This window comes from Euprymna scolopes, chromosome 16, assembly GCF_053919585.1.
Source record: "Euprymna scolopes isolate OS-2025 chromosome 16, ASM5391958v1, whole genome shotgun sequence".
NCBI classification, from domain to species: Eukaryota; Metazoa; Mollusca; class Cephalopoda; order Sepiida; family Sepiolidae; genus Euprymna; species Euprymna scolopes.
Window position 1 is genome coordinate 135,190,732 of NC_136497.1, and position 10,441 is coordinate 135,201,172.

The following is a 10,441-nucleotide window of genomic DNA, read 5'->3' on the forward strand; positions in this document are numbered from 1 at the left end:
CAGTCCAGATCGGGGGAGGAGAGGTGGGCAATGAGAGAAGCACATAAAGTCGTAGCCTTTCTTCTGAAGCCAAGCCTGTGTCTCTTTGGACTTGTGGGCCAGCGCCGAGTCTTGCTGCCACATCCAAGGTCTGCTATCGGCCACTTGATTGCACCAAAAGATTCTCACATTCTTCAGCACATCCAGGTACACTTTGGTGTTGAGTTTCAAGCCAACTTCGAAAATGTGAGGTGGCATGATGTGGCTCTCAGTAGAAACCACATCAAAGACCATAACCGTGGCCAGGCACTTTGTCTTCATCACTCCGGACACGTCCCTGATATTCGTATCAATCCAGTGGTGCAATGGTCCTGTTGTCATAACTTGGATCGGTAGAGAGCATGAGTTGTACAACGGCGCATCTCCGATCACGCTTGTTGAACATTGTGTCACTTTCATACATGATAGAAGACTCTTATCGCTTTGGATTTGTACACAGCTGTCCAACTAGTACATAGTCTGCAACAACAAAAAAAAAAAAAGAAAACCGGTTTTCCTAAAACGGAAATGAAATCATGTCGTCTTTTCTAGGACGACAATTTTATTGTCCCATCCTTTACAATAGAAAATGATGTGATTTGAAAATATAGGCGTTACTGCCATCACTAAACTGTCACTGTTGACCTGGAAATGAAATAATAGTGTCGGACAAGATGACGAACACAAGTTTTTATGAAAACATATTTAGCATAACAAATAAAGCAGTGACAGTAGGCACCGGCTGGCGCCGTATCAAATGATTGTGAAGGGTCGAGGAGGATGGAAAGACAGAAGAGGGAGAGCACTAATCAGAGCCCCCCCCCCTCCTTGAAGAGTGCAGAGAAAACTGAGACATTGAGAGGTGCTTTTCGCCAACCAAATTCCAAGTAATACCAATGGTTGTTGACAGCAAGAAATCAATGGTAAACGGCTGGTGTATAAAGAAAAATCATTTGCAATTGTTATCAAAAACCGTGGAGAGTATTCGAAATCTATTGTCACTCGGATTCCAGGGAACACCACAGGTTATTGTCAGTAAGTGATGGTCTGTGTAAGAACTACTACCCTCCTGTTATCTACCCTTCTTTCCCTCCGTCTGTATTTCTCTTTCATCTCCTCCTCTCGATCTTTCTCTCTCTGTTCCTCTCTATTTCCCTCTCTCTCTCTCTCACTCTCTCTCTCTCTCTCTCTCTCTCTCTCTCTTATTTGTGCCTTTCCTTTTTCACTCTCATGCGCTATCCGTCTCCTTTTTCTTCGTTTCTCTTCCCCTCTCTCTCTCCCTCATTATATCCCTCTCTCTTTCTCTCTCTCTCTCTCTCTGCATTTCTCAGTCCCCTTTGCTTTTTGCCTTCTTCTTTCTTCCCCTCTCTTGCTCTCTCCATCCCTCCTTCTATGTCTCTATGCCATCCATCTTATTATTTCCATGTCTCCTTTTTCTCTTACTTTTGCTTTTTATCTCTCTTTCCACCCACCCCCTCTCTCTCTCTCTCTTCTGCATCTCCTTTTACACCCTCTCGCTCTATCTTCTCCTTTCTTCGTTTCTCACACCTCTCCCTCTCCATCCCTCTTTCCTTCATCCTAGCTTAAAAATACGCTTCGTTTCACTTGTAAAATCTCGTATTAAGGAGTATTTATTTTTCACTAAAATCGTTAAAAAAATTTTTTTTTTTTTTTTTGTCTCTCGACAAAAGGAGGGTGGACCTGTACATTCACCCTTGTCCGTTCGTCCGTTCGTCCGTTTGCACTTTTCTCAATAATTACGCCTTGGAATTTTTGGAAATTTCGCACATACATTAAACATGATATAAGTAAAAAAAAACTAACAGAACGGATTTTCCGGGAAACCTCCGTTTTCCCCCTCTAGGAGTGCTTTTCGGGTTAAAAGTCTTAAAATTGACACTTTTGTGCTTATTAAAAAAAAAATTGATGTCTTGGATTTTTATAAAACTTTCTGAAAAGTTGTAACTAACTGATTTCTATATAATTTTGTTTGTCTATACTTTGCGATAACTATTGGGTGTGCCCCAGGGTTTCTTTTAGGGCTAATAAAAACACTCCATTTTGGGGACTATTTTAACCATATTTGTCCAAAATTTTCTGTGTGTGTCTATTTAGCAGTTTTGCATGGTGCTGAACTTATATTTAACTATGTTAAGGCATAATGGGGGGCGTAGAAATGGTGCACTTAGTCACTTTTTTTTTTTTTTTGCTTAGTTCAGAACTCAAATGTACATATGTTAAGGCCTAACACTGCACCATTTGTTCATTTTTACCAGGATTTGACGTCCCCTGGGGACCTTGGAGCTACATGACGGGTGGGGGTGGGGCGAAATGCTGAACTTAGTCATTTTTTATGGCTCGTTCACTGTGCACTCGCAGGGGGCGATGCATACTTCACTTGTTTTTTGTTTTTTTGTTATAATGTTTGTGAATTTTTCGAGAAAAGGATTCGTATTATTTAGATTTTTCGGACTACTGTTCTCATCTTGAGTATTATTCGCATAATATTTCGGTTGATATACCCTATAACTTCCTTTAGTGTATCTTGTCGAATTCGGTAACCTTTCTATGGAACTCCGGAATCTTTCTGTCTAAGTCGGGAATTTGCACAGAATTTCGAACGAAGTATTCTCGGATGTTGTTTTTTCAGATATCTATAACTGTCGTATTGTGGGGTTCTTTATAATCTGCATGACACGGAGCGGGGTGTATATATGATTTACGTGTGTTTTCTAGTGGTTAGATCATATGAGAGTGCATAAACATTTGTATATACGAGTGACAGTCATCTACATGACTGTCTGTCTGTTCGTCTAACTGTGACTGTAACTGTGACACGTATATACAAACGTTTATGCACTCAGAGAGAGTTACAACCTTGGTTGAAGTGAGTGTACTTAATGATGGAGGTCTGAACAGAGCTGAAAAAGAGAAACAGACAAAATACCAAGGTCTCATGTATGATATGAAAAGAAACTGGAATCTTAGGGAGATATCAATCATACCAGTTATTATACGTGCTACAGGGCTTATGAAGAAGAACCTGAAGTTCTACCTAACTAATATCCCTGGTGATTCAAGCGCAAAAGAGATTCAGACAATTGCACTTAAGGGAACAACGAGGATACTTAAAAGAGCTCTCGGTTGGTTTCAATAAAAAGCAGGGGAATGTTGGTAGCTGGTTTGGCTACCCCATACCCAGCATTACTATCTTTAAAGAAAGAAAATGAAAAAGAAAGTGTCGCAGTCATCTATATTACGTGTATATTACGTGTGTATATACGTGTGTTCGTCTATGACCGTCAATCGCTGTGTTCGTCTAATTTAGTTTTTCTATGGTTCGTTGAATTGATGCGTGTATAACACTCTCGACAGTGTTGATATATTAACAGATACAGTTTACCAACGGGCATGTAACATTTAGAACAGAGAGGGACAAATAACAGTCCCTTGTGTGTTTAAATAGACCAATGGAGAAACATACTTGATCCATCTTTGGTCTTGATTTGACGGATCCTCGGAAAAGCTACAAATGAAGATTCGTACAACTCGAAATCTTGATGGTATTTACAGCAGCTTTATTTCGGATGTTCCCCCCCCATTGGAAAACTTCAATGCTGGCCCTAGACTTTTACATTCGACATTTTCCCCTACTTGGAGCCATCACTGTCCGTGAACCGTCTTTCTTCCTCTGCCAACCGACTCAGTCTGCTCTCTCTCTCTCTCTCTCTCTCTCTCTCTCTCTCTCTCTCTCTCTCTCTCTCTCTCTGACTCCCAATTCTTGACTCATTTATACCTGTCTTTTCTAACCTAAAATCCACGTAACTTTAAGTGAACTCTCTGCCTCATGCTACGTCAGACTGTAGAGGTCAAAACTATTGTTAAATTATTGTCTGTGTTCTAACATATTTTTTATATTAAAACAATTTAACATAAACAATTTTATCTGTAAATATTTATTTCACTATGATAACATTCTATTTTTACAAATATTATAAGGACCATAATAATCATTGATCAGCACATCTTCCGGCATTGCCTGGCCAAGTTCAATGTTAACAAATTCTTGTCTAGCAGTCCAATAAAATAATCAAGTTCAACCACCGTTCCCAATCATATGAAGGTATAGATATAAGATCAATACGAAAAATATATAAATGTTTATATCTTTTCTTTATTTCCTATGTGTTGACGTGTAGGAATACAAAAGTTTTTTCGAAAAAAAACAAACAGCCAAAAAAAAAACAAAAAAAAAAAACCCAAGGTAAGTAAGGGCACAATGAGGTTGACACACCAGTTCTCACCAAATCACCGAAGTTAAGCAACGTTGAGCCTGGCCAGTACCAGATGGGTGACCATTTGGGAAGACTAGGCACTGTATGTACCGCGTTGAGTCGTAAAAATGTCCAGGTTGTTATCTGAGGGCGCATTAATTCACTGGGGGAGATGCACCCCAGTCTTCGTTACGACATGCATCTAAGAGAAGATAACTCTTATGTAAAAATCTGAAGTCTACTGTATACTCTATCCTGTGGCAATCACTTGCACCAACAAAAGTCAGCAGTAATACCGAAAAGTGTGGTTGATTCTACACAAAGCCTTCACCACTATCAAGAAATCATCTGTGTGGATTTCTGAGCAACTTAGTTGTTGCGGCGGAAGTTCATACGTCGAAATCGACGGGAGAGTCCATCATACTTAGTTATATTTGTGGAAAAAAAGGATTCCGGCAGATTGCTTTATTATAAGGAAAAATTCTGAAAATAAGAGTGTATTATTTATATTTTAATTTCAAAATGTTTAGATGAAATAAGTCATCGGTACCGTCGGTTTCACACTTGATAATAGGGGACCGTTTTTGATACCCATATCAAGCTCTCTTCTAATAGTCATGATTCACTGCGGGAATGAGTATCGGCTGAAGAGAGCTCGATATGTGTATCAAAAACAGTTTCCCTATTATCAGGTTTGAAACCGACGGTACTGATAACTTATTCCATCTAAACATTCTCAAAATAAATAAATAAATAAATATATATATATATATATATATATATATATATATATATATATATATATACACACATATGATTTTGTTTGTTTTTCCTTTTGAAACCGATTTTTAATTATAAATTATGAATCATTTTACTCAATATATATATATATATATATATATATATAAAGCTGAATATGTGTGTGTGTGTGTGTGTGTGTGTGTGTGTGTGTGTGTGTGTGGTCACGAATAGGCTCCTATATGGTTGATTATTATAGAAAACTGATCACATATAATGATAGAAGATGTATCGAGACACAGGAATGGGTATGTTTGATCTAGAAGAATTGTGGTTCATTAAAATCGTGGGGTCTGCTTTCGCGCTTGGTGCACAAAGCATGGAAATAAAAAATTAAAAAAAAGTTTACAAGTGTTTTTGATATAGATGTACATAAGAATACTTTGATCAGTATGTTTTAACTTAAATAGGGATGGTATAATAAAATTGTGGGGTCTGCGTTCGCGCCTCGCCTCCATAGAATGGAAATAGGCACAAACTTTAATAAAGACTTTTCATATCTATCTGCGTAAGTATACTTTGATAATTATGTTTCAGTTTGAAGAAATATGACATAATAAAATTATGGGGTGTTCGTTCGCAGCTGACCTCCACAGAATGGAAATATGTCACAAAGTTTAACAAGGTTTTTTAATATGGATCAACAGAATATTCTGATAAGTGTTTCAATGTGAACAGGTATGGTATAATAAATTATGGGATTTATCTATTTTATTTTTACTTTCATCATATTTTGCTTTGATTTTGATACCCCCCAAATTCGAAGCTATCTCTTTACAACCCTTCCTTTTCATAACGTATCATACTTTCATAAATCAGAGTCCATTTTCTGTAGACTGTTTTTGAACCCAGTCAACGACGGGTACTTTTGCTAATATATATATATATATATATATATATATATATATATATATATATATATATATATATATATATATATTTTTTTTTTTTTTCTGTAGAAATATATATATATATTTTTTTTTTCTGTAGAAATATATTTTTTTATAATATATATCAATGCTTATTTAAGAAGCTCAATGTAATTACAGAACAATATAGAGAATAAATGACAAAAAGTTATATTCCAAAATTCATGATGTTGACCATCTTATAATTTATTCCTTAAGTCAACTGAATTAAAGGAATAAATTATAAGATGCTCAACATCATGAATTTTAGAATATAACTTTTTGTCCTTTATTCTCTCTCTCTCTCTCTCTCTCTCTCTCTATCTCTCTCTCTCTCTCTCTCTCTCTCTGTATATATATATATATATATATATATATATATATATATATATATATACGAGATGCTTTCAATAAATTAGACTTTTCAATAAGTGAGCACTTTTATTGATAGTACAAACATTCAACTTTAGTCCCCTTCGAAGTAATCTCCACCGGCTGCAATGCACTCGTTGTACCATTCCAACAACTTCTGGAAGTCCTCTTGTGTGAGCAAGTCAATGACCTTCGTCACAGCCTTTTTCATCTCCTCAATTGTCTCATAATGACAGCGTCTAAGGTATACTGTTACTTTATATACCATTAGCAGAGTGACCCGACGTTGCCCGGGAATGAATGATGATCAACGAATACTTCACACTCCCATATATTTATTGTCATCGAAATCCATGAAATCGTCCGTTTTTCAAGCAAATCAATTGATTGCGTACTCTAAACCAACGTGATGCACCCGGTGGAAGTTTCATATGCCTTCTCACAGTGACAAAGTTAACAATACATTGTAGTCTACCGTGCACTGTAGAGAAAATAATGTTTATTTTATGAAGTTATTTTTGTTATATAATGGATTGAATTTAAGTCTAAAATAAAAAAAGTCAAGTATCATGCTTCAATTGTGCTCTAAACAAAAACATTGGTTGTGAATGCGCCCTTGTCATAGCAAAGAACCTACTGTTGATCTTATTTGTTGTGCCTGTCTGCTTGTGCGGTAATAAAACTTCTTAAATACACTTGCGATGTTAGGTTGTATAAGGAGTAAACTTTGGTGAAAATCGTCTGTTTCTTTCTTTCATTGGATTATTTCGATTATCGTTTATCGATACTTATCGAAGACATTCCAATATAAAACCTATCTGAGAACACAGCCAGGCACATAAAGTACCTTCGTGTAAAATTTCATAAAAAATCGGCCCACCCGTTTTCGGGTCCATAGGGAACGATCTCTTACAGATGCAACACAGAGACACAGAGACACAACTTCTTTTATATGATAGTGGAGATAACAAGTTTATAAATTTTCTGTGTATGTCTATTTAGCAGTTTTGCATGGTGCTGAACTCATATTTAAATATGTTAAGGCATTGGGGACTTTTGGGGTTAAATAGGGGGGGGGCAAATGATGGACTTAGTCATTTCTTTTTTTGCTTAGTGCAGAACTCAAATTTACATATGTTAATGCCTAAAACTGCACCGTTTGTTCATTTTTACCAATAATTAAAGTAACGCATTGTTTTGATGGTTGGCTTTGCTAAATGTGCAAAATTTGTCGCCACAAATTCATGAGTTCCTTTTTCTTTTTTCTTTTTTTTCTTTTCTTTTTTTTTTTGTGTTTCTTTTTTGAAATTGCAAGTTGTGTCATAGTTGCTGCTGTCAGATCTGGTGAATAGGAAAGCCGCATTCCAGTGGTGTTGTGACTGCTGTGTTATCTTTTGTACAGGATAAGGACGGGGAAAAACGTCACAATTTATCTGGTCATTGTCTATTTTTTTTTTTATTTATTTATTTTGCTTTTTGTCTCCTCTTTCTTTTTTTATTTTCTTTATTGTCTTATTTTTTTTTCTACAGTATCAAACTCTGTAACGCAGTGCGACCACGTGCATGCAGATGAATACGAAATGACGTCATCGATAGGGAAAAAATAAAGACTTTTAAAAGAAGATCACCTTAGAGATGTTAATAACGTTCGAGTTCACGCGAGAGACGTCACAGTGATAACGAAAGAATAAAGAAATAAATGTTGTTGTACAAAAGAAACACGTGAGTTGAAGTTCTTTTCTATTCTTTGTCTCCCTCGCGAGACAAATCACAACGTGTTGGTTTTCCAACAATGTTACTGCCCAACTTTCGACGAAATTTGTATATGTTCGCTTCAAAGCAAAAAACGATTTAAAATGTCCAGTTCTTTTCCAGAATCCTGCCTTTATTACAGAAAAAAAGAAAGAAAAATATACATGATGTACGTACCTGTGACGAAGCGAAAATATCATATTCTAAAAATCACGTAAATTCATTGAGAAGTTTTATATTTAAACTAGTATTGCCCGGTTGTAAAACCAAAAGCTTAAATATGATACTTTGATTAATGTAGACTTCGTATACTAGCCTAGGTGCCTGGCGTTGCCCGGGTATTTAGAGGTGTGTGTTGAGCAAAAAAAAAAAGTGGTAGTAGGCAGGCAGGCTCGAACCCGTGACGCAAAGGCGGAAAAGAAAACCTAAAGTCTTACCCCTACTCCATGATGCAACCAGAAGTTCGAAACGTTGAAATTAGTAAAGTCCTTCCAGCCGATACGATGGCTTGCAAAAATAGCGACACAAAAAAACAGACCCTCCTCGTAGAAAACTGCCCAGTTCAGGATGAAGGAATTAATGTTTTTAACCAATTTTTCGATATTTGTCGCCCGAAGGGTAGAGCTTCAAAACAATATCAATATCGCAGGAATCCGTCGCCTCTGTCGAAATTCTTAGACATACATACATACATACCTACATACATACATACATACATACATACATACATACATACATACATAAATACATTTAAACAGGCAGACGGGATTTATATAATAGATTATATTTGACCCCATATATAGTAATGATTTAAAAAGTTTAAAAAAAAAATGACTCGTGAGCCACCACTGAGAATCGAAACCAAAACGTTTAGCTTACGTTTTACTTTTTTCCTTTGACGATAATGCCTGATCTATGAAGACATGTTTAATGCAGGTCTAAAAATTAAAACATGAACCAATAGCTGTTATGCTACGCATGCATATTTGTAATGCCGTCGTTCGACATTCACCTGGAAATTTTGATTTCTTTAATCTTCACACTTTTGCACCGATTTTCCACGGCTAATATACAAATATAAAGTTTCGCATGAGATCGAATACCTTATATATAAAGCTTCATGTCTGTAGATCCAAAAACTGACTGAGGAGTTTGGTAGGCAGAATTTTTTAAACAAATATATATACTCATACATAAATATATATGTAGAAAGAGGTATGTTTTTACTATAAGCTTTTCACGCAAATATTACGCAAGTATAAATCATGTAGAATTTCTGCATGAATATAATTACACGTAATAGTTAACTAAAGATGATCATTCCATAAGAAAAACGAAAACAACTAATAGGGAATTAATTAAAATGAATGTTTAAAAGAATATGTAAATTAGCTGGATCTTTTGCAAATGAATGCTATTCCACGACCCATATATAAGAAAGTGGTATTTTCTTTTTAAATAAATAGTAAAAAAAAAGATGTTTTTATATGAATATCAATGCACACACACACACACAAAATAATAGGACTATAGATAAGAAAATCGAATTTTATGAGAACCCAAGGAATGACTGGCTCAACCGCCATTTTTTTTTTAAATCTCAACAAAGGAAGATAGCTTAACAATTATCCATGTTTACGAGATTTATGTTGCAATGCCTACGAATTCTTATTAATCGCTTAAAAATTATTTTCTTTATATAAAAAAACAAACTTTGATCAATTTACGTAATTTTTGGAATATGATATTTTCGTTAACTATGGCAGAGAAACTGCCATTAGAATAAGTAGATGTGCATTCGGCGATATTTAACAATAGCTGACCCGGATGTGTTTACGAACCGATTTCACTATTGGTTCGCTCTGGTGTCTTGCTGAAAAGATGTGTTGTTGGATTCTGGTCTCCAACCTTTGTACCGTCCTCCCCACATATGTGGCCTCGCAGTGACATTTAAATTTATCAATGCAATTACTATACTGGCGAGGTGGTAGAACATTCTTGTGAACAGATTTTTATAATGGTCGAGCAGAAAACATGATTCCTTTTTTAATTACTTGTGAGTCATCACTTATCAGGGACCGTATGCTACTAGAGGATAAATTTAATGAATGTAAGGCGGTAGTGTAGTAATTGGTAATGGTGTAAATTGGGTAAAATTTGATTATTTATGGGGACGGCTTCACAAGAACTTGTTTACATTGTATTCAACTGAGAAGCAGACCAGCGGAACAGTGTTCCACAGGCAGGTAGTTCTTGGAAAGAACCTTTGTTCATGGAATTTGCGTTTAGATTTAGACACGGATAAAGAGTGGGGGAATC

General features: G+C 35.9%; 1 long non-coding RNA gene across 1 annotated transcript; it reads left to right on the plus strand.

The window, feature by feature from the left end:
* Positions 1–641: 641 nt before the first annotated feature.
* LOC145296277 (uncharacterized) lies at positions 642–8,086 on the plus strand. Its single transcript, XR_013869992.1, has 2 exons — positions 642–1,053; positions 7,901–8,086. It is a non-coding gene; the product is annotated as an uncharacterized LOC145296277 (long non-coding RNA).
* The last annotated feature ends 2,355 nt before the right edge of the window (positions 8,087–10,441 follow it).